Consider the following 23,189-nt stretch of genomic DNA (forward strand, 5'->3'; position numbering starts at 1 on the left):
GTGTATAGTCCGTTTCTAAATACTTGCAATTTTGAAAAACGAAGTTTTATCCTCTTTTTTTTTTTTTTTTTCATTCCATTGTTTGCTGAGATCACGGTTTATCTCTTTTCTTTTGTGATATAGCTTCTGTTTGAGACCACGAGTTATTTTTGTAGTGTTTTTCATCATTTTTTATATTTTTACATTTTGAATATTTGTTTGGTGGTTTAATGTTTGGTTGTATTGTTCTGTTCAGATTTGTAACTTTGGTTATTTATGTTGTGTGTTTGTACGTTCTGTTGTTAGACTTCCTCAATTTTTTGTCGTTTGTATGTTGTGCAGAGTTGATTTATAAATACTTGCAGTTTTGGAAAATGAAGTTTTATTCAGTTCTTTTTGTCGTTTATTTGTTGTGTAGAGTCCATTTCTAAGTACTTGCAGTTATCAAAAATGAAGTTTTATTCATTTTTTTTTACATTTCATTTTTTGTCTGAGACCACGGTTTATCTCTTTTCTTTTGTGAAATAGCTTCTGTCTGAGACCACGGGTTATTTTTGTTGTGTTTTTCATTTATTATATTTTTGCATTTGAATATGTTTTTTTCTTGGTTTAATGTTGGTTATGTTGTTCTGTTCAGATTTGTTACTCTGGTTATTTGTGTTATGTGTTTGTACCTTACGTTGTTAAAGTTCCTCAATATTTTTTGTTGTTTGTCTGTTGTGGATAGTTCGTTTCTAAATATTTACAATTTTGAAAAACGAAGTTTTTTTGAGTTTTTTTTTTTTAACATTTGTTTATTTAAATCTGAGGCCACTTTTTTATCTCTTCTTCTGTCAAACAATGTTTGAAATTTCCTGTCTATAGACGATAGGGGAGAATTATCTTGAAGAAATGTCTGTCAAATTGCTTGGCTCTCAAAATCTCTCCAGCTTTGAGAGTTGTCAAGGTTGGGGAGTTTGTGACAGTGAAGTAATTAGGCTAAAATTTAGAGATTTATTCAAGATCATTCTCTCTTATTATCTACTCATAATAGGAAACAGTTATTTGTGTTGTGTGTCTGCTTTCTGTTGTTAAAGTTCCTCAATATTTTTTGTTGTTTGTCTATTGTGCAGTGTTCATTTCTAAATACTTGCAGTTTTGAAAATTTAAGTTTTATTTAGTTTTTTTTTTAACATTCCATTATTTATATATTAGGCCACAGTTTATCTCTTCTTTTGTGATATAGCTTATGTCTAAGATCACATGGCAATTTTGTTGTATTTTGCATTTCTTACATTTTTGCATTTGAATTATTTTTTTCATGTTTTAAACGTTTAGTTATGTTATTCCATTCAGATTTGTAACATCTTTCAACATTTTTCTTGTCTTTTTTATAGTTGAAGATCTTTGTGGATGTTTCTATACATTTTTTTTATTCGGCATCTTTGTATTGTCGTTTTTTGCTCGTGCTGGCTTGGTTCTGAAATTTGCTTCATTTCTTATCTACTTTTAATTGTTCTAATTTGTTTATCTTTGTTGCAGGCAAGATTGAAGTACTATTTTCGCGGTCTGTTCATTTAAGGTTTGTGTTATATTAGATGTTTCTTTAATTGAATTTAATTTTGGTTTGATATTTAAACAGATTAGATGTTGTTGTTATGTTGGCGTTGGTCTTTTTGATTTAGATGTTTTGATTTGAATATACTTCAGATCCTACGGTGGATATTATGTTTTCAATTTAAATGTATATATTGTAGTTATTCCTAATTTTTATGTATTTTGTTTCTTAGTTTCTAGTTTAATGTTGAAATGATTTTTGTGTTTGTATATATATTTAAGTTTCACTCACTGGTGAAATTACCCAAATACCCCAGTAATGCAGTGGAAATATTTACCAATTCACTTAACAAATTGGTTAGTATTCAAGCATGCAATTAATTTAATAATTAAACAATAACATAAAATAAATAAATTGCATAACACTAAGATTGGTATCAAAGGAAAACCCTTTAAAGAACTCTTTAAAGGTAAAACCCTACGGGGCAGCCAAACCCAGGAAAGTCAATCTTATTATTTGAAAATCAATTACAAGTAACCTTTGTAACTTGACTCTCTTATTTGCCAGACAAACGACCCGTTTGTCTTCTATCGAGGTAGCAGCCAGAACTCTGGCGATCTTCAAATATTGTCTTTCCTCCTAGAACTCTAGGGGCTGAAATCCAATCACATGATCCTCCACGTACGAAGCACGATCACACTCAAAGAGAGATCACAATTATGAAAATTCACTAAGGAGTTTTCTTATCAAACAATACACTAGAAAGTGCTCTAGAAAATATGTAGATCTGAATCTCTATGGATCCTAACCAGTAGGATCCTTTAAATAAACAATTTGAAAAGAGTTTCTGTTTCAGTAGGATTCTGCTGACAGATATAATCTGTTGCGAAGACATCTCCTGACGGATTGCTGACATGTCGAACATTCAGATCACTTGATAGTTCGAACTCTTTCTGCTTGATATCTTCTTTTTGAATCTTCTATTCAGATCACTTGATATCTCCTATCTTTTCGAACATTCAATCTTGATTAAAAGTCTTTTGAACTTTTATCTTTTTAACCACTTATCTTAGAATTCAAATATTCATAGATAAAGAGAAAGATAAACCTTTATCTATTAATCTATTTATCTTTGAATTTAAATATTCATAGATAAAGATAAAAACAAATTACATTCATCCAATAATTCAAATAGGTCATAGTCATCTAATCCTAGACAACAAACTTTTACATCAACAATCTCCCCCTTTGGCGGATTGGTGACAAAACCAATTTGATGAATGTAATATAAAACCTATCAACAACACAAACAGTAGACCAAGAGACCGAGTAGAGATTCCAGGTAAAAGATAATAACATAGAACAACAACTAATATTAAATTTCAGAAGATTTAAAATCTAAGCATGTTCTAGTCTTGGAGTTGAATTATATCCATATTTTAGTTCTCCCCCTCAATATTAAACTTTATTAATCAGAACAATAAAAATTCATTCAACTCCCCCTCAACAACACACTTATTCAAACTCCCCCTAAAACTCACAATACGAATTTAATAATACCTGAAGTAAATCAATACCCGAAGTAAACCAATACTCCAATATATCTCTCCCTTTTTGTCACTAATCTGACAAGACTCATAACTCTCATGTGTCTCAACTTTTCATGGGTTAAATGCATCTGATGTATGAGCATGAATGCAAGTAGTTTGAAAAAAATGAATAAATAAATAAATAAACTTTGACAAAATCTTTTATATATATATATATATATATATATATATATATATATATATATATAAGCAATGAGATAAGTAACATGCCTAGATGCATATTAATTTAAACATAGTATCACTCACAAAAAACCTTCAATAAAGTACACCCTCTTGCAACAATCACTATGTATGTTCACACCTCATAAGGTCATCAATGTCAAAGTTCATGTGAGTGTATGAGTGAGCAAACTTATATAGAAAATTACTCTTTATTTCTTTTTCTCTTCAATATATTTTTGATAAATTTATTTATGAGTATTTTCTTCTTGTAGATGCTCCCAAGAGATTGTCACTCACCTCAAAAGTCAAACTTTATGTTAGGACCTAGATACATAAGTATCTCCTCCAAACACTAGTTTGCACAACCCTTTTTTTTTTATGTCCATTTTTTTTGCTTATCTTTTTCCACAATGATTTGAGCTACGATTCTTTCTATAAGGATTTAAGGGATAGATCCGTGTATGATATTTATCTTTTTCCATAATGATGTAACATCGACTTTTTTTATATAGATCAATTATTTATGTTTGGCAAGGGAAGATCTATCTATTATTGTACTAGGTTCAATTAGTATTAGTCAATTCAAGGTATGAACTCCCTCTATGGTGAGCATCTCAATAATAAATATGAAACTTAATTATAAGGTGCATACACATAAGTTTTTCACAGTGCTTTGTAAATGATCTTTGTCAAGATGACTCAAAGGGTTACTATGCACAAAGTGAACTGCACAAAGTCGAGAGATGCATAAGTTCAAAATTTTATTTTGTGAAAACATATGTGCTCAAAACTTTAATATATCAAGCATGTACTTCCTAAAAAAAATTAGAAACAAACTAGAATTTTTTTTATATTATTTTTCTTATTAAAAAAAAAGCTGAAAAAATAAACATAACTTAAAAACAAAAAAATAAAATGCATATCCTAGACTAATAAAATGAAATGCAAGAATGTAAGAACATGCAAGTGGTCCTATCAATTAATGTGACACGGTATCTTCTTTGATCACTCACTTTGCTTTAAATTTTGGCATATTATTTTCATTAATACCACTTTGCATGATCTTTTCTTTATTGTAAAAGTAAAATTCTGCTAGTTCAACAAGTTTTAGAGTTATGAAGGTAATTTATTGATTCATCTCATCAACTTGATTTTCTAGAGTCTTTTCCTTCCTTTTCAACTTTCTTTCACCTTCATTTTTCTTCACTTTATTCAAGTTAAAGCAATATGGTCTTATATGGCCAAGAATATCACAATGATGACAAGTAGGAGTAAACTTACCTTCAGACTTACCTTAGTTAGGCTTCTTTGTTATTGATCTATCATGTGAGGCTCTCGGAACATGAGTTTTAGACACGACATTCTTTGGAGGTTCCTCATCTTGACTTCCTTTAACAAACATGATACTTTTTGATGAAGTGGCAGCGAATAATGAGCCTTTAAGTTCCATACCTTGGGAAGTCATATACCTCAAACCCATGTGATCATAACTAGATTTTTGAGAACTCAACATCTCTTCTAATTTCTGTGTTGTTGTTTTCTGCTTGTACTCCTGAAACTTTTCCAATTCTTTTTCAAGTGCAACCTTTTGATATTTTAATATTGATATTTCAACATCAGAAGTTTTTAATGTCTTAGAGAGATTGTTTTTCTCATTTTCCACAGTAGTAAACTTATTGTACAGCTTCTTGTTGAGTTTCTTTAATTTGACCGCTTCTTCACACACATCATTGTATGCTTCATGTAAACTTAGTTCTTGGTCAGCATCAACAAGTGATACATCCGAATCACTGTAATCACAACCACTTTCAGATTTTGTTAGTGCAATCTTAAGAAAATCATTCACAATAGAAGGAAAAACTATAAAAGATTTTTCATCATCAGATGATGAGCTTGAACTTTCAGAAATTGAACTATCACTAAGCGTGACATTCAACGCTTTTCCTTTACTTTTCTTGAAATTTGGACATTCAATTCTTATATAGCTATAACCCGAACATTCATAGCACTTTACTTTATTTTTGTTATCAAAATTTTCTTTATTCCAATTTTCAGAATAGTTTTTCTTTGCAAAAAATTCTTTACCTTGCTTTTGTTTTCCACTAGCTTTCTTGTTAAACAAAAATTTTCTGAATTTTCTTGCAATGAAATTTATATCCTCACTGTTAAAATTTTTTTCATCAAAAAAATCATTTTGATCATCTTTTAATGTTTTTAAAGCAATGGACTTACCTTTTCTTGTTTGAGGAAGTGAGGATTCATACGTTTGTAAGGAACCGACCAGCTCTTCAACCCTTTTTCATCCAAATCCTTACTTTCCTCAATGACAGTAACTTTAGGCCGAAATCTTTCAGGTAAAGACCTCAAAATCTTTCTTACGACTCTTGAATCTTCCACCTTCTCACCGAGATTAAACCCGGAATTAACAATAACGTTAAGTTTAGTATAAAAATCATTAAAACCTTCATCTTCCATCATTCTAATCTTTTCAAATTTTGAAGTAAGCAATTGTAATTTTACATTTTTCACAATTTTTGTTTCTTTGTGTGTAACCTCCAAGATGTCTTGTGCTTCTTTATAAATCTCACACATGGAGATTCTCTTAAATTCTTCCGTAGATACAGCCATGAATATAGCATTCAGTCCCTTGCTATTCCAATTACAGTTGTTGATCTCATCTTTTGTCTAAGCATCAATACTTGTTGTTGGTTTAGTCCATCATTTTTCAATGGAATACCACACTTGTTCATCCAACGATTTGAGAAAATCTCTCATACAAACTTTCCAATATGCATAGTTTTTCCCATCAAAGTGTGGCGGGACATGCAAGGATGACATATTGCAGGGGCACAGATCACACTTGAATGAATGAACCACGCTCAGATGCCAATTGAAATTACCCAAGTACCCCTGTAATGCAGCGGAAATATTTACCAATTCACTCAACAAATTGGTTAGTATTCAAGCATGCAATTAATTTAATAATTAAACAATAACATAAAATAAATAAATTGCATAACACTAAGATTGATATCGAAGGAAAACCCTTTAAAAAACTCTTTAAAAGTAAAACCTTACGGGGCAGCCAAACTCAGGAAAGTCAATCTTATTATTTGAAAATCAATTACAAGTACTCATCAATTATAAAACCTTTATAACTTGACTCTCTTACTTATCCAGACAAATGACCCGTTTGTCTTCTATCGCGGTAGCAGCCAGAACCTCTAGCGATCTTCAAATATTGCCTTTCCTCCTATAACTCTAGGGGCTGAAATTCAATCACACGATCCTTCACGCACGAAGCACGATCACACTCAAAGAGAGATCACTAATATGAAAATTCACTAAGGAATTTTCTCACCAAACAATGCACTAGAAAGTGCTCTAGAAAATATATAGATCTGAATCTCTATGGATCCAAACCAGTGGGATCCTTTAAATAAATAATCTGAAAAGAGTTCCAATTTCAGTAGGATTCTGCTGACGGATAGAATCTGCCCGAAGACGTCTTCTGACGGATTGCTGACATGTCGCGATAACTCTTTTCTGCAGTAACTAATTTCTGTTCAGCTTCTGTTTTGGATAACTTCTTAATAGGTCGAACTCTTTCTGCTTGATATCTTCATTTTGAATCTTCTATTCAAATCACTTGATATCTCCTATATTTTCGAACATTCAATCTTGATCAAAAGTCTTTTGAACTTTTATCTATTTAACCACTTATCTTAGAATTCAAATATTCATAGATAAAAATAAAGACAAACCTTTATCTATTAATCTATTTATCTCTGAATTTAAATATTTGTAGATAAAGATAAAAACAAGTTACATTCATCCAATAATTCAAATATGTCTTAGTCATCTAATCATAGCCAACAAACTTTTACATCAACAACTGGTGTTCTGAATTTAAGTTGTTCTTTGTCTAACATGGTTGGAAGTTTTGTTTTGCTGAATCTCATTTTTACTTTTTTTGTACTTGCTGTTCCCAAGATTCTATGTTGTTGGGTTTGCTTATTCAGAACAAAGCATTGCTTCCTTTTTAAATATTTTTGAAATATTTAAATATTTTATATTATTTTCTTTAATTTTGTATCTATAGTTATATGATGCAAATATGTTTTAACATATTATATAGTTTTTCTTTGTGTTATGACCTTTTGTTATCAATGGTTACAAAAGATTACGTTACCTAGAAGGCATTGCCTTTGCGTAATTTTCTTTACTTTTGCATCTTTAACTTGCTAATATCCAATCATGACTTTCCATGCCTTTGTGTGCTTTTTTATTAAACTTGTATGAAAAAACAAGGTTATGGTTTAAGGTTTTGACTAGATTATTTATAAAATCATGATTATTTAACAGTGGCAAGAAATAAATGATGTCAAAAAAATCATTTCTACGCAAGGATGCTTGGTTCAATGAGAGATTTTTACATAATAGCATAAATTAAATTGATTGGCTTATTCTTTTTATTTTAGCGTCTATACTGCTAAAAAGCCATATCCTAAAATTTTTTATACTTTTCCAAACGTTCAAAAAAGGCGTGAAAGAATTGACTACCAATTTTCAAGTTTTTGTCTATTTTGTTTTCCTATCATTGATCTCCTACATCTTTGGGTAGGTAAATATAGTTTTAGGCATTATTATTTACGCCTTAGTGATATAATTGTGATTTTACTAATCCTCCAGTTATTGGGTTCTTTAAGTTGTGATATACTAATTTATGGCATTCTGGCAAAATGCATAAACAATCTAACTCTTATGCTCTATGAGAGATTGTTTATTTGGTATTTTTATGTAAAGGATTGGATTGTATGGAAGAAAACCCGATTGCAAGTGTAGAAATTTAGAATGTTTCAAATTAATATGTTATCAATGTATAAAAAATCTGCTTGGTAATGTTTTTTACTAAGCAGATTTCTAAAGAGAAGAAATATCTATTTTATTATTATTAAGATGGTTATATTAGTTATACATTATAATGCAAGAGTTAATGTTATAATGGAATTACATAAGACATTTGGGATGTTTCTCCATTGCAAAAATATGTCAAGTAAAATTCATTTTTTTATTCACTTGTGAACTCAAATTGACACTCGTCTTACTGTTTAAAACTTTCACAAAACAGACAAACAATTTTTATTTAGAGGTTCATTTTCCTGTAATGGAGGAATGTTCTCAGTATTTTCTGTAATGCATTTATAATGAGCTTTAGCAATTATAATGATTTTTGTTGCAATGGAGCAATTACTTCTTTTGTTCAATGCATCTGTAATGTTATTTATTTGTATTCTTTTAATTTTCCATTTTTACAGCCCAATGTATCAGATGGTTTCATTTTTCTTAATTTTATTTGTATTGCTAAGTAGTCATCTGTAAACAGCTTAAAAAAATAATAAAATTATTTAATATTTAACTTTTTTCAGTTTTGATTAAAATTCTTAATTTTTCAGGAGTATTTTTTTTTTTTTTATCATTTCTATGTGGAATAAACAATTTACAAATTATTTCAAGTTAATTTTTTTTTTATTTAACAAAGATAAAATTTTGTTAATGTAAATTTCGTACAACTGGTTTGGAAAAGTATGGTTAATGGTACACTAGGATGAAAAACTGATATTAAAGCAAATTTTTGTCAAAAGTTAAAATGTAAATTCCAATGTGATTTGCCTCTTGTTTCGTGTAAATTTCAATGAAATATTTACAATTTACTTTTTCATTTTCCAAAAAAGATTTTTTAACGTATGGAAGAGTAGGCCAAAAAATTATTTTGTATAGATCATCGCTCACCTTATTTACAAAGCACTCGTGCAATCTGTGTAGTCCTGAACTATTTTGTCTACTTAAACATTTTTCTATAATCTGTATGATTTTGGGTTTTGAAATTAGTATGAGTGTTTATAATGTATGAGTGTTTTTTGAACAAACATATATTTTTTCTTAAGCATAATTTCATGAATTTTATAAATTGTAAGAGGTATTTAAAATAACATTAGGGTTGATTTCTCCTCGTTAAAATTGTTGTGGAAAGTTAACAAGTTTTAAATCATAATCTTACATTTTGTACTCAACCAAAATTTTATTATTTGAAAAACGAATTATGAAATTGCTGTGTAATTCTTATTTTTTATTGTACGTTTATATCTTACAACTTTGTTTGCCATTATCAAGCCATAACAACTCAATGGTTAAATACAATTTATTAATGTTACAGGTATAAAATTAATTTATTTAGAAGAAATATGTTGATCAGAATTAAAAATTGAAACAAATTCAAATTCATTATACAAATTGTAACCATCTGATCAAACCAATACACTGTTAATATTTACTGTCATTTTCAATAATAATAATTTAACCATTCAAATGTTTTATTCCAAAATTGTTTTATTAAGGACATGATCAATTTTATTTTTAATTTTAATTTATGAACGTTATAAATTTAAATTATTATTACATCATTCTCAAAAATATGGCCGATTTTATTCTTGGAATTTGATATTTCAGAACATAAATTCTTTTTGATTTTTTTTTTATATTTAACTTGAAAATAGATTTTGATATTTTATTTTTGTAATTCATTTTTAAATTTTTATAAATATTTGTTTTGTTGTTTGCTTTCAAATTTAACTATAAAACCTTAAAAAAAATTTATAAAATTATAAAGAAAATATTCTCACCCAAAAATAACATAATTTTTTTTTTTTGAAAAAATAAAGTTTATTTTCTGTTTCTGAAGATTTTAATTCAACCAAATATTGTTATCTCCTGGAAAAGAAACTGTAAGTATTTTTTTATTATTTTGTACAAATTGTTTCATTTGTTTCATGCTTTTTTAGATTTATATATATATATATATGTATATATATATATATATATTGATTTGTCAAATATTTTTTTATTCTGAAATAATATTGGTTCAAGTTTTATGTGCTTAAACATACATATTATGTACTGTTCAGTGTTAAAATTAGCACACACTTTAAAAGATTCAGAATACATTGTTTATTTACAATCCAGAGAAACTTTAAGTCATTTTTTTATTATTTTTTTATATTCTTTTTTTTTTTCAATTGTAGAGAAATATTTTTTGTGTTTTGGATTTAATATTTGAAAAACAAATATTTTAGATTAATTCAAGAATAGATTTTAAATTTTTATTTTTTTAATTATTTTTTAATTTTTATAAATAAATGTTTGATTGTTTGTTTGCAAAATTAATTATAACAATTTAGAAAATTAAAATTGCAAGTTTCGTTTTTTCATAACAACAAAATATTTATTTTTTAATTGTACGTTTTTAATTGCAACAAACAATTAATAATCCAACTAATAATCCCGTAAATTATCAATATTTTTAAAATTGCAGATTTTATATCGTTTTTGCATAATAAATTAAAAAATAATTTATATATTCTTTTTTTACCATAACAGAGAAATATTTTTTCTGTTTTGGATTTGATATTTTAGGAACAAATATTTTAGATTAATTTAAAAATATATTTTAAACTTTTATTTTTCAATTCTTTTTAAATTTTTTTATAAATATTTTTTTATTATTTGCTTTCAAAATTAATTATAAGAACTTAAAAAATTTCCTTTGTTTTATAAATTATAAAGAAAATATTCTTTCTTAAATAACTTTTTTTTTTTTTGAAAAATAGGGTTTATTTACTCAACCAGAAGATTCAAATTCAACAAAATATTGTTTCCTTCTAGAAAAGAAACTGTAAGTACTTTTGTGTTATGTATTACAAATTGTTTCTTTTTTTTTCCATGCATTTTTGAATCTATAATATTTATTTACCAATTATTTCTATATTTTGAAATAATATTGGTTCAAGTTTTATATGCTTAGACATATTTATTATGTATTGTTCAAGGTTGGAATGAGTACAGATTTTAGAGAATCTAAACTACATTGTTCGTTGAGAATTTTACATTAAATCGTGATCACTGATTGGTTAGCTTTTAGTTTTATTGTAATTTGTAATTTCCAGCCCGTGGTTTGCTCTCCTGTTATAATGAGCGGTAAGATTTTATTAGTTAATTATAAAAAATTTATTAAGGCAATAAATTGTAAAAAATTTCCCTTGAATTTAAATTTTAGAAAAATATTTTTGAAGCTTCTAAAAAACATTCAACAAAAAAAATCCCGTATAAAGATTTTCCTGAAGAGAAAAAAACTGAACTTCAACAAAAAGCTAGAGAAAAATATGCTTAGAGGAAGGCTGCTAAAAGAAATGTGATTGAGCTGAAAGATTCAATGTCGTCTAATGCTGATCAAATGATTATATCAATTGATGGCACATCAAATGATCATCTTCAATCTATCAGCAATGATCAAAATTATAATGCTCAACAATCTCGACGAAAAAGATACCGAATTTCCCATGGAAATGTTGACATTGTTGGAATGACCTCCTCACAAGATGCAAATGTTCCTCCGGATGTTGATATTGTTGGGCCAGATTCAGAAGGATTTACACAATTAAATATTTTATTGGATTCTTCTACAAGTTTGAATTACTCTATAGATTTGTTGACACAAAAATCAACAAATGCCCTGACAAAAACAGTAGAGGTTTCTGAACAACATACAATTCCATAGGTTTATTAATTTAACCTCTTTTTTGTCGTATCTTATCATATGCTTTCTATTCAACAATGATTTTTTCTCCAAAATAGGCTCTTTCTGTTGATCAAATCCAATCACCTTCTCAAAGGACTCCACCAAAAAGTCTTTTTGGTAAGGAGTCAAAATATAATTGGTTTATTTATGACATTGCGTTCTACTTTTAACCATACTTAAAGTATCAATCTAAGCGAAAATCATTCATCTGATTCTAATTAACTTTATTTCATTGTCTTAATTTTACCCCAATTTAATAGGTGCATCGCGTTCTTATATTGTTGTGCATAGACAAATATTACAAAATATTCCATATGAAGCTAATTATTTGCCGGATGTGCCACATTGTAAGCATTGTAAAGCAAAGAGATTCTTCCATGAGACAAACAGTTTTTATTGTGCTGATGGGTCAATTTCTTTGGTTGCAAATGATGTTCCTAATCAACTTTATAGTTTGTTTGTTTCAAACACTCCTGAATCTATACAATTCCGAACATACGTTCGAACGTACAACAACAAATTTTCTTTCACATCGTTCGGAGTTAAATTTGATAGAAATTTATGGCTAAGAAATAGTAAAATTTACACATTTCGAGCTCAAGGTCAAATCTATCACTACTCTTCTGATTTGGTTCCTTCAAATGGTCGACCTTCTAATTTGCAATTGTATTTCTATGATACGGAACATGAATTTGAAAATCGCATTCTTGATTCAGTTACAATGGATTCATCAATTATTACTCAGCTCATGGATATTCTTCGTGTAAATCCATATTCCATATTTTTTTCGATCTATTGGTGATCAACCAGATTTAGAATATCAGAAAATCCGTATAAGATTAGATCCTGGATTAGATCAACGGGTATTTAATGCCCCAACATCATTAGAAGTTGCTGCAATTTGGGTTGAAAATGATGATCTAGAACAGTTAACACCTCGTGATATTTTTGTATTTAACCATGTTGGTGGGAGTCATATTAATCAATATTATTTCGGATGTTACGATATGCTTCGGTATCCGTTGTTATTCCCCTTTGGTGATGTCGAATGGCACTAAGGTATATAAAGAATTAACAAAAGAACTCCATCTGTATCTGCTGATAATTGTACAGTCCAATCAATTGATCATCATCAATCAACATCTGCAGAAAAATTACTTACAAGAGAACAAGAATGTTAAATTTTTTACATTACGTTTTTTATATAACAACCCACCATTTACACATTAGGAATGAAATTTTCTAAATTATTTCTTATTTTTTTTATAGTGTTAAGAAAAAAAAAGAAAAGATCCAATTGTTTCTTGCCGTGAATATTATTGCTACAAGTTACAAATGAAAGAAAATATCAAATCCATCCTCCTACTATCTGGTCGACTTCGTCAACAATTTGTTGTTGATATGTATGTTAAGATTGAAACATCAAGGTTAGATTATTTTCGTAGCAATCAACAATACATTCGATCTGTATTATATCAAGGTATTATTGATAGTGTCAATCTTGGGGAGACAAATGCTTCTAGAATTGGGAAGTGTGTGATTCTGCCTTCATCTTTTATTGGAGGTCCAATGGATATGCAAAAAAGATATATGGAAGTGATGACTTTGATTCAACGATACGGCAAACTAGATGTTTTTTTGACAATCACATGCAACCCAAACTGGAAAGAAATTTCAAATGAATTGCAACCACATGAAGAAACTCAAAATCGACCTAATTTAATTGCTCGAATCTTCATAGCAAAATTAGAGGAGCTAAAGTATCAGTTATTCAAATGGGAGATAATTGGAAAAGTTTTGGCATATATTTATGTTATTGAACACCAAAAAAGAGGACTTCCACATGTGCATTTCTTGATTATATTGCGTCAAGATTGGAAGTTATACTCACCGGAATCTTTTGATGAGATTGTCTCTGTTGAGTTGCCCGATAAAGACAAGAATTGACATCTACATACAGCTGTTGTTAAACATATGATGTATGAACTGTGCGGAATTCTAAATCCAACAAATGTATGCATGAAAAAAATGGTTGTTGCAAGAATAATTACCCGAAACAGTTTGCGTCAAACACTGTTGTTGGAAATTATTGCTTCCCAATGTATAGACGTTCAAACAATGGAACAACAGTCAGAATTAGAGGTCATGATTTGGATAATCGTTGGGTTGTTCCATATAATCCTTATTTGCTTGTGATGTTTGACTGTCATATTAACATCGAAATATGTTCTACAATAAAAGTAGTTAAGTATTTTTACAAATATATTTACAAGGGTCATGACCGTGTTGCTTTCCACATCTTATTGACCAAAACATTCATTTTGATGAAGATGAATTTTTATCTAGAGAAATTGATGATGAATTGGCTGTTCCAATCCCAGAAGAATATATTCTTGCATCAACACTACTTAATAGTGAACAACAGAATGTTTACAATTATGTCTTGAAAAAAATTTTGTCAAACGAAACTGCTGTATTCTTTATTGATGGACTTGGCGGAACAGGAAAAACATTCCTATATAAAGCACTCATTGCAACAGTAAGATCAAAACAATTAGTGTCAAGACAATTAGTGGCTCTTGCAACTGTTTCATCTGGTATTGCTGCATCAATTTTACCTAGAGGTCAAACTGCACATTTACGGTTTAAAATACCGTTAGATATTAACAAAAATGCCATTTGTGGTGTTAGTAAACAAAGTGGGCTTGCAAAACTATTACAAAAAGCAAGATTAATTATATGAGATGAAACTCCTATGTCAAGAAAAGAAGCTATAGAAGCACTGGATAAAATGTTGAAAAACGTTAATGATTCAAAACTATCTTTTGGTGGAAAGGTTGTTGTGTTCGGTAGAGATTTCACCAAATTCTACCTGTGGTTCAAAAAGGCACAAGACAACAACAAATTGATGCTAGCTTGGTTTCTTCTTACCTATAGCCAATATTGACAAAGTTTCATTTGACTGAAAATATGCGTGCAAGATTAGATCCAGACTTTTCAAAATATATATTGGAATTAGGCAATGGGATGCCACCAATCACAATTGATGAACTTGTCAAAATCCCTGTAGCCATGTTAATCCTATATGAAAATAATGCTTCTTTGAATCATTTGGTGGATGCTGTTTTTTATAATATTTGTGATTATTCAGTAAATATTTCAACTATGATGAATTAAGCTATATTGACACCAAAGAATAGTTATGTTGATGAAATAAATACTTTGTTAATTCAGAAATTTTCCGAGCAGCTAAAATGATATTACAATTTTGATAAATCAATTGATGCATCTAAACAAGCAGTTATGGAAGATTTCTTGAATACTCTAACACTAAATGGACTTCCTCCTCATGAGTTATTACTGAAACAAAGTTGTCAAATCATATTGCTCAGAAACATTAACCCTTCAGAAGGATTATGCAATGGAACACGATTTAACTGTCGTAATTTTGATTGTAACGTCATTCATGCAGAAATTGTTGTTGGTCATCACAGTGGCAAAAAAAGTTTTATTCCAAGAATCCAATTCTTACCAAATCCTGATGAAAATAGTGGTTTCTCATTCAAGCGAACTCAATTCCCTGTTAAATTAAGCTTTACAATGAATATAAACAAATCATAAGGATAAACATTGGATTTTGTTGGGGTATATTTATCTCATCCAGTTTTCTCACATTTACAATTGTATGTGGCTTTATCAAGAGCTAAAACTATTTCTGCAATCAAGATTTTAATAAAGCCAATCTCAGCTGAAGAATCAGAAAACAATCGCATAAAAAATATTGTGTATACAGAATTATTAACATTGGCATTTTCTGATTGATATTATACAGGTAATTAAATAAAATTATAAAATTCCTTTTTAACCACTACGAACAAATTAAATGTTCATTACATTTTTTTTGTGTTGCATATTTTACTAATTTCTTTTTGTCAATCAATAAAAAAAAGTTCTTTTCTGTTCCTTTTTAGATGCACTTTAATTAACTGTATAATTTATATCCTATACTTAAAAATTTAATTTGTTTCTAGGTTGTCAGTTTTCAACATACGGACCATTTATACATCAATTAAAGATATTTCTCCAGCCACAAGAAACTGGAAAATAAAAATGCTTGTGGCTGAAAAATCCCCCAAACAAACTGGGCAATACTCACCAGTCAAATACCAAAATTTGACATTGGTCGATCAAAAGGTACTTCATTTATTTTTGTGATTGTCCTTCTTTTTACAATAAAAAAATCATTATATTTTTTATTATATATCTTTTACCTTCTATGTAATTATATTTTATCATAAAAAGTAATTATTCATATTTTCTTATGTGATACAGGGAAATTGAGTCCAAACAACGTTGTTTGGTACAGATATTGAATCACGGAATGATTCTTTACAGATTTTTCGATCTTATTATATTACAAACACATATGTTAAGCCATTGGATTCTAGATATAGGATTGAAAGTCATGAATATCAATGGATTCTAAATTCCAAATCAATTATTGAAGAAGTGCCAGAGAATGAAGATCAAGTAGGAATGCCAAAGTACAATCTCATTCCTATCGAAGAGTTAAATCCTTATAAAGACTCGATTGTAGAAATAGGTAATTTATTATTTTCTTTTGAAATTTTTTATTAACAACAAACTAATAATTTAAACTTTATTAATCAGACCTGTTAGCGATTGCCATTCATATGAAGCCATCAAGAGAGATAACATTAACAAGTGGACCAACTGTAATTCAAGAAATCTATGATATAGATCAGAGGTAAAAAAATTCATTCACTTTAATGTTTTAAAATTACTTTGCAATCTTTATTTTTAAAATTTTCAATTGATTCTTTTACTTTATATGTCGTAGTCTAAATCCCATCTGCTTAACAATGTGGGGCCGTTTTGTTCAAGACGAATGCCAAAAAATTTCTGAGATAATTGATGCGAAACCAATTATACTTGTAACAAAGCTAAGAGTTCGGTCTTATAATGATACTTTTAATAATTAACATTTTTAAATGTTCTTCTGAATCATATATTTTCTAACTAATAATTATCTGTATTTACAATACAGGATTATCTCTCTCATCTCGACCAGCAAGTATATTTACAATTAATCCTCTTCTTCCTGAGGTAGAGCCGTTGCAAAGATGATAATCCATATTTAAGCAATTCTTCATTAGTATATTTTTATCAACAGTTACAAATCTATATTTCACTTTTATTAATGCGTTAAAAATAGCACAATTATATTAATATTGATTAATCTTAAATTACTTAACTACATACATTGAAGATCTAAACTTTTTTTCCATTTTAAAATTAAATGTCATTTTTAATTTTTAAGGGCAGCAATTAATGATTCAATGTTTGAAAGTATTATTGCAAAATCTTTGAAATATCCATCCACATCCTTATCATCTGTTGATGTTCAAGAAATAACACAAAATTGAGATGTTGCTGCATTGCTGAAAAGTTTGCAACCAATGGAGATAAAATACTTTTCTCAATGCCATTTTTAGATTCTTGTTCATTCTTGCTATGTAAAACATTGTTTCTAATATAATATAGAAAGCAAAATTCTAGATCTAAGCAAAGATAAACATTATCAACTTGCGCAAATATTCTTTTACATGTCATGCATCAATTGTAACAAAGGAACTGGGCATGACCAAAATGAAAGCTTTCTTTATTATCACTGCAAACGTCAAAGTGTTGCTCAACCACGGTATATATTCTTCAAACTTCACTACTTAATAATTCATTCAAAAAAAATTTTCTGTGTAATTTTTACCAATCCTAACAAAAAAAAATATTCTCATTATTTGTAGTTGTAGGGCATATGTTGAGCTTGATGATAGGACAGGAAAATTAGCTGGGGTTATGTTTGGCGAACTTGCAAAGGAGGCATTAGGTTGCACAACAATTGATTTCATGAATCACACTGGAAAGGTAACGTTCTTCATTTTTACTACTTTTTCCTTTTCAACAAAAGATACTTAATTATACTTTACGACATCTCTTATATTTTCTATAAAATAATTTAACTATATATTACAACAATTAACATATAAACCATAAATAATAACTTAAATTTCTAAATTTAAAAAGTCTAATAATATAATTAAATTGCTTATAAAAAAACAGTGTTATTTTTTCAGTTTTCAATTTTCTTCTATGTGCAAATTATTCATACATTTGTTGATTATTTAATCTCATTAAATATTTAATATACAGGAGCATTTACCATTTATAGAAAATATGGCATTACAAGCTTCGAAAAAACAGTGGATGATTCAACTTACAACAGACCCAGACAAATTCAACCAATAACAACACAAAAATTTCAATGTTGACTCAATTGGTCCTGTCCAATATGACCTAGAACTACAATGATGATAGGGAAAAAACAGGTTTATAATTTATCTTGTTGTTTAACTTTGTTTAACATTTCTCTATATATATTTCTATAAAACAATTAAAAAATCCAACTAGACAAACGTGCATTGCACGTTGCGCCTCCATTAGTGTGTGTATATATATATGCTTGGAGCCGGGTGCTGCAGATGATATCAAATTCTTGAGGTGACTTGTCATCCGACATGCAAGATGAAATGAAGTTCTTTCCCCATATGTAGTAGGTACCCTTATATGCGTGATTATGAGCCCTTGTCGTTCAATTCCTTTTGTGTTTTTCTTTCTCAGCTACTGCATAAAATTCTATTCAACAAAGCAAATAGAAAAGGTTGAAATTGGCTGGGATTGGATCCCACAATTGATAAACAACAAAAGGTTTCAAAAAAAAAAATATCAAATACACACCAAGGTACGCGCCAGCGGTACATTCAGGCCGGGTATGGCATGCACTGGCCGTGATCAATAATTAGCAGCTCCATCTTTCTGATATTATTTCACGTGTGCACCTACCAAAACCACACCTACCAAAACCACCTACCAAAACCACACCTACCAATTCCTTATCAGCACGAGACTCTTCTGCAATCACCTAATCCATTTATTGTATAATATTTCAACTACCACCAAAACAGATCTCGAACGCTTTCAACCACCAAAGACAATTGAGAGTAAATATATCATTTATTGTATAATATTGTACTATCTTCTTATGGCAAACTTCACACGGACACCGAGGGCCACTCTGGGTTGTAGCAAGCAAAGTTATTTGGCTCATTATGCTAATAATTGATACTCAAACAGGGAAAATGATTTGCAGATGTCTTGCATATTGGTTATAACCAAGTAATTTGACTTTGATTTGTATAATTGTAATTAATTGCTAGTTTTTTATGCATGAATATAGATTGTTATCAAGGCAGATGTAGACATGCAACAACCCGAGGTCATTTATTTATTTATTTGCACGTATGAAATATTAGGTATTACGTGCGGGATTTTTCTATTCTTATACAAGTTAAGGTACACCCTGATCATGTTGACTGGGACATTCCATATATAATCAATAAACATGGGTGTTGGCAAAGGGATTTATTATTATTATGATTATTTTAAACCCCAAACAAAGCAAACAAACTACCCTATCCTATTTGGCAAAAACGTGTACAATTTATGGCCCTTGGGGTACTAATTAATTAATTAAACGATGGAGAGGTGCAACATGGATTAGGTAGGATCTCAAGATCAGATCTTGACTCCTTTATTATTATTATTTCCATTCGATCCCCACACCGCATGCATGAGTTAAATGTTTTTATCAGGTAAACAAAAGTGCTACAAGATTGCATATATTTTATATTTTATTTTTTGTTTTGCTTTTGCCCTTTTCTACGTTGTGAAGTAGGGCTGAGTACCACAATGTCGGCTCCCTTACTTCTGACTCTTACTCTGATTTTGTTGGAGGTTGAATTCGACTCTAATTTGTATAGCCTCCAATCCGATTCCGACTCTAACTTATCAGAGCAGAGTCAAATTTAGACTTTTGTACTAGATTTATTTTTCTTAGTCCATTTGACAATTTTGAGCTCTCACTAATCGAATTTAGACTTCCAGATTTTGGTTTTTTTTTTTTAAATAGTTTTTCAATTTCAATTTTATTAGAACATAACAAAAGTTGAAAAAATAAATCATTATACAAATTAATGTTATTATACATTAGTATTATATGTTATGATATGTTAATGTTTATACATTAGTATTACATCTTATTATACATTACTCGTACATGTTATTATACTTTAGTTATTATATATTAGTACTACATGTTATTATAAATTTATATATTTGTGTTTATACATAATGCAATAGTTGTTATATAATTAGTATTCCATGTTATTATACATTAGTGTTACATGGTAGTAATAGTCAATTTAATCTATTTATATTATAGTATAAGTATATTATTTTATAATAATTTACTTATACTATTATATTATTGAATTTAAGTAATTATATAAGTTATAGTTATACAAAATATATATAATTAATATATAAAAAATGCATAATTTTTATAAAATATGTATAATATCGGAGCCGGAGTCGGTACATTGCTACCTCCAACTTCAATTCCAACTCTGACTCAGATTTTTTTGGTTAAAAACATTTCAACTCCGACTTCAACTTATCGGGGTTGGTGCGGAGTAGGAGGTGGAATCGGATTTTCAGATTTTTGTTCAACCCTATTATGAAACAAGGGTGAAACAGCATGTGCGATGAATTAAAGCTCATGATACAAATTCATAATTAAGCAGCTGGATGTTTATCAAAGTTGGATCATATGAGTAATGTTACATGTTGTTACGAGTTTTATAATCCTTGCATATTCCTTTTGAAAAAGAATTGGGTTCACTATTAAAAAATTTAATTTTTTCATGTAGATTTTATATTTATTCACTTCTTTTCAGAAGAAGTACATGTCACACTTTATGATTGCAAATATTATTTCTCAATTATCCTAAATAAGGTTAAAAAAAATTAAATTTCTTAACGATTGATTTATACGGAATGTCCGTTTCTCAACTTATTTGTACGTACAAAAGTATGCATGCAGGAGCATTAAGATAGCATTAGGTCTCAGTCGCTTTTTTTTTTTTTTTTTGTCTATTGTAATTAATTTGAATAAAGTTATAATTTAGTATTATATTTTTCTCTTTTAAACTTTATAATTATCTCAATGAAATATTTTTAATGAAAAAATTTGCATCTGGCAGGATATCTAGCTACACGTACAGTATGTAATTCATTTTTTTTTTCAGTATGTAATTCATGTATTACTAAAAACCTTTTAATATAATTTACTATTATACATAATTTAAAAAACCCAAAACTTAGTTTATCCTTCACATATGATTATCTCTTCTTTAATAACTCATATATATATATAACTCGTTTCCAAAGTTTATCCTCTTTTTTTTAGTTGCAACATATGATAAGCCTGGACATAAGATTTTAAAAAGTTTTGGAAGAATGTGTTGTTAAAAACACCACATGACCCACACACAATAATAATGAGACAAATAGTGAAATAACTGCAGAAACACAGGAATCAAACACACAAACACGACACACAGTATTTAACATAATTCGACAATGTGCCTATATTCAAAGAGTTGCAGGAAATTTTATTCTAGAGGAGATTACAATCACATAGTGAGTTACAAGAGCTTCCCTCTACTCACACAATCTCAACTCTCTCAAAATAGAGTTTTTTCTATCTCACAATATGCTCTCACACCTCTTGCCTCACTCTTTGTTCGATCACTCACTCACAGATACATAACATATGAAATAACATACATATATATAGCAAACGGCGCTAACAACCCTAATTTGGCGAAATAGAGCTCTTCACTCGAGCATATGTCGAACGTGCTGCGAGCGAATAGCCAATTTAGCATTAGCTCGAGTGGACTAGAACAAGCTTTTTGTCCAAGCTTCGCTTGAGGCAACTATTGAGCACACCTTGAGAGAACTCACTACTTGAGCTTAGTTCGAGTGCTAGGTCGAGCAAAAATCGAGCGAACAATCTATCTGTGCCTCTTCTAACTCACAAAACCAATCAGGCTCTATAACCCAACAATCTCCCATTTGGGGACTGATTCTCCACATACTAGCCATTGTATCCAGCATCAGCCCTGCCCTATCACCTATACAACTCACAGCTCCCGTCTTGAAGCTAGAAGACATACTGGAGTCAAGCCCAACTTCAGTCTCTCATGTACATCGCCCTCAATCAACACATCTACTAGGCGACTCACAACTCTCACTACACTTGAAATATCCAGTCTCAAACCGACCTTAGCAAACAATAAAGAACTTGTTGTTAATGTCCCCTTCTCTTATCTAGGTGACTAATCCTATCTCCTGCGGCTAACATTTGCTGCTAACATTTTCTACCTTCTCTTATCAAGGTAGGTGACCATTGTGGAGGTCTGGTCGTTATGGCAGCTTTGCGAGCACCGTCTGTAGGTGTAGACGTCCTTGGAACACTAGACGCTCTGTCTCAACCTCTAACACCTCTGTTCCGCATCGTGGTCTTGGGAGGTTTCCCTAGGCTTACATGAGAAACTGCAAAACTGACTCCCTTTCGCATCCCAATTTGATTTTTGAGATTAAGCTTGCTTGTTGCACTCTTGTATTTTCCTACACATAACTGGACCTTGATGTTAAATACAAAGTGTTAATTCTCTTACCACGTGCCAAGACTAATGCACATTTCGTGACCTTCCACACTCTACCAGAAAACACTAGTGTATGACCGTTGTCACCAAGTTGTTCCACAAAAATGAGGCTTTTCTCTAGATCCAGAATGTGTATGACTTGCTACAAAGTCCACACGCTCTTGTTCGGAAGTGCAATGCACACATCACCCACTCCCACTACATCTAGTGCATCTCCATCAGTTGTGTATATCTTTCAAAATTACCAGCAATATAGTTCTACATGATTTATTGATGCAAGATGCTATGGAACGAAACCTTGAATCCAACACCCAATCACCAAACGAATTGTGCATTGCAAGAAATAGGGCGTCATATATTTTCTCAGCCACAACATTCATAACGCCATACTTAGTTTGTTTCTGATTCTAGCTATCTCTTTTAATGTTGCCCAACTTGCCACAATTTCAACAAGTGATCTGCTACCCAAATCTTGACTTGCTCCTGTCCCTATTCTTGGAACTTAATCTGTCATGTCTCCTACCCCAATTGTCAACGTTCAGGGCCAAGTCCTAACTCAAGATCTCACCAAAATCACGTCTCTCGGAAGTTGCCAGAAAGTTATAGATCTATCTTTT

The sequence above is a fragment of the Juglans microcarpa x Juglans regia genome, chromosome 8D, assembly GCF_004785595.1.
Source record: "Juglans microcarpa x Juglans regia isolate MS1-56 chromosome 8D, Jm3101_v1.0, whole genome shotgun sequence".
In the NCBI taxonomy this organism is placed as follows: Eukaryota; Viridiplantae; Streptophyta; class Magnoliopsida; order Fagales; family Juglandaceae; genus Juglans; species Juglans microcarpa x Juglans regia.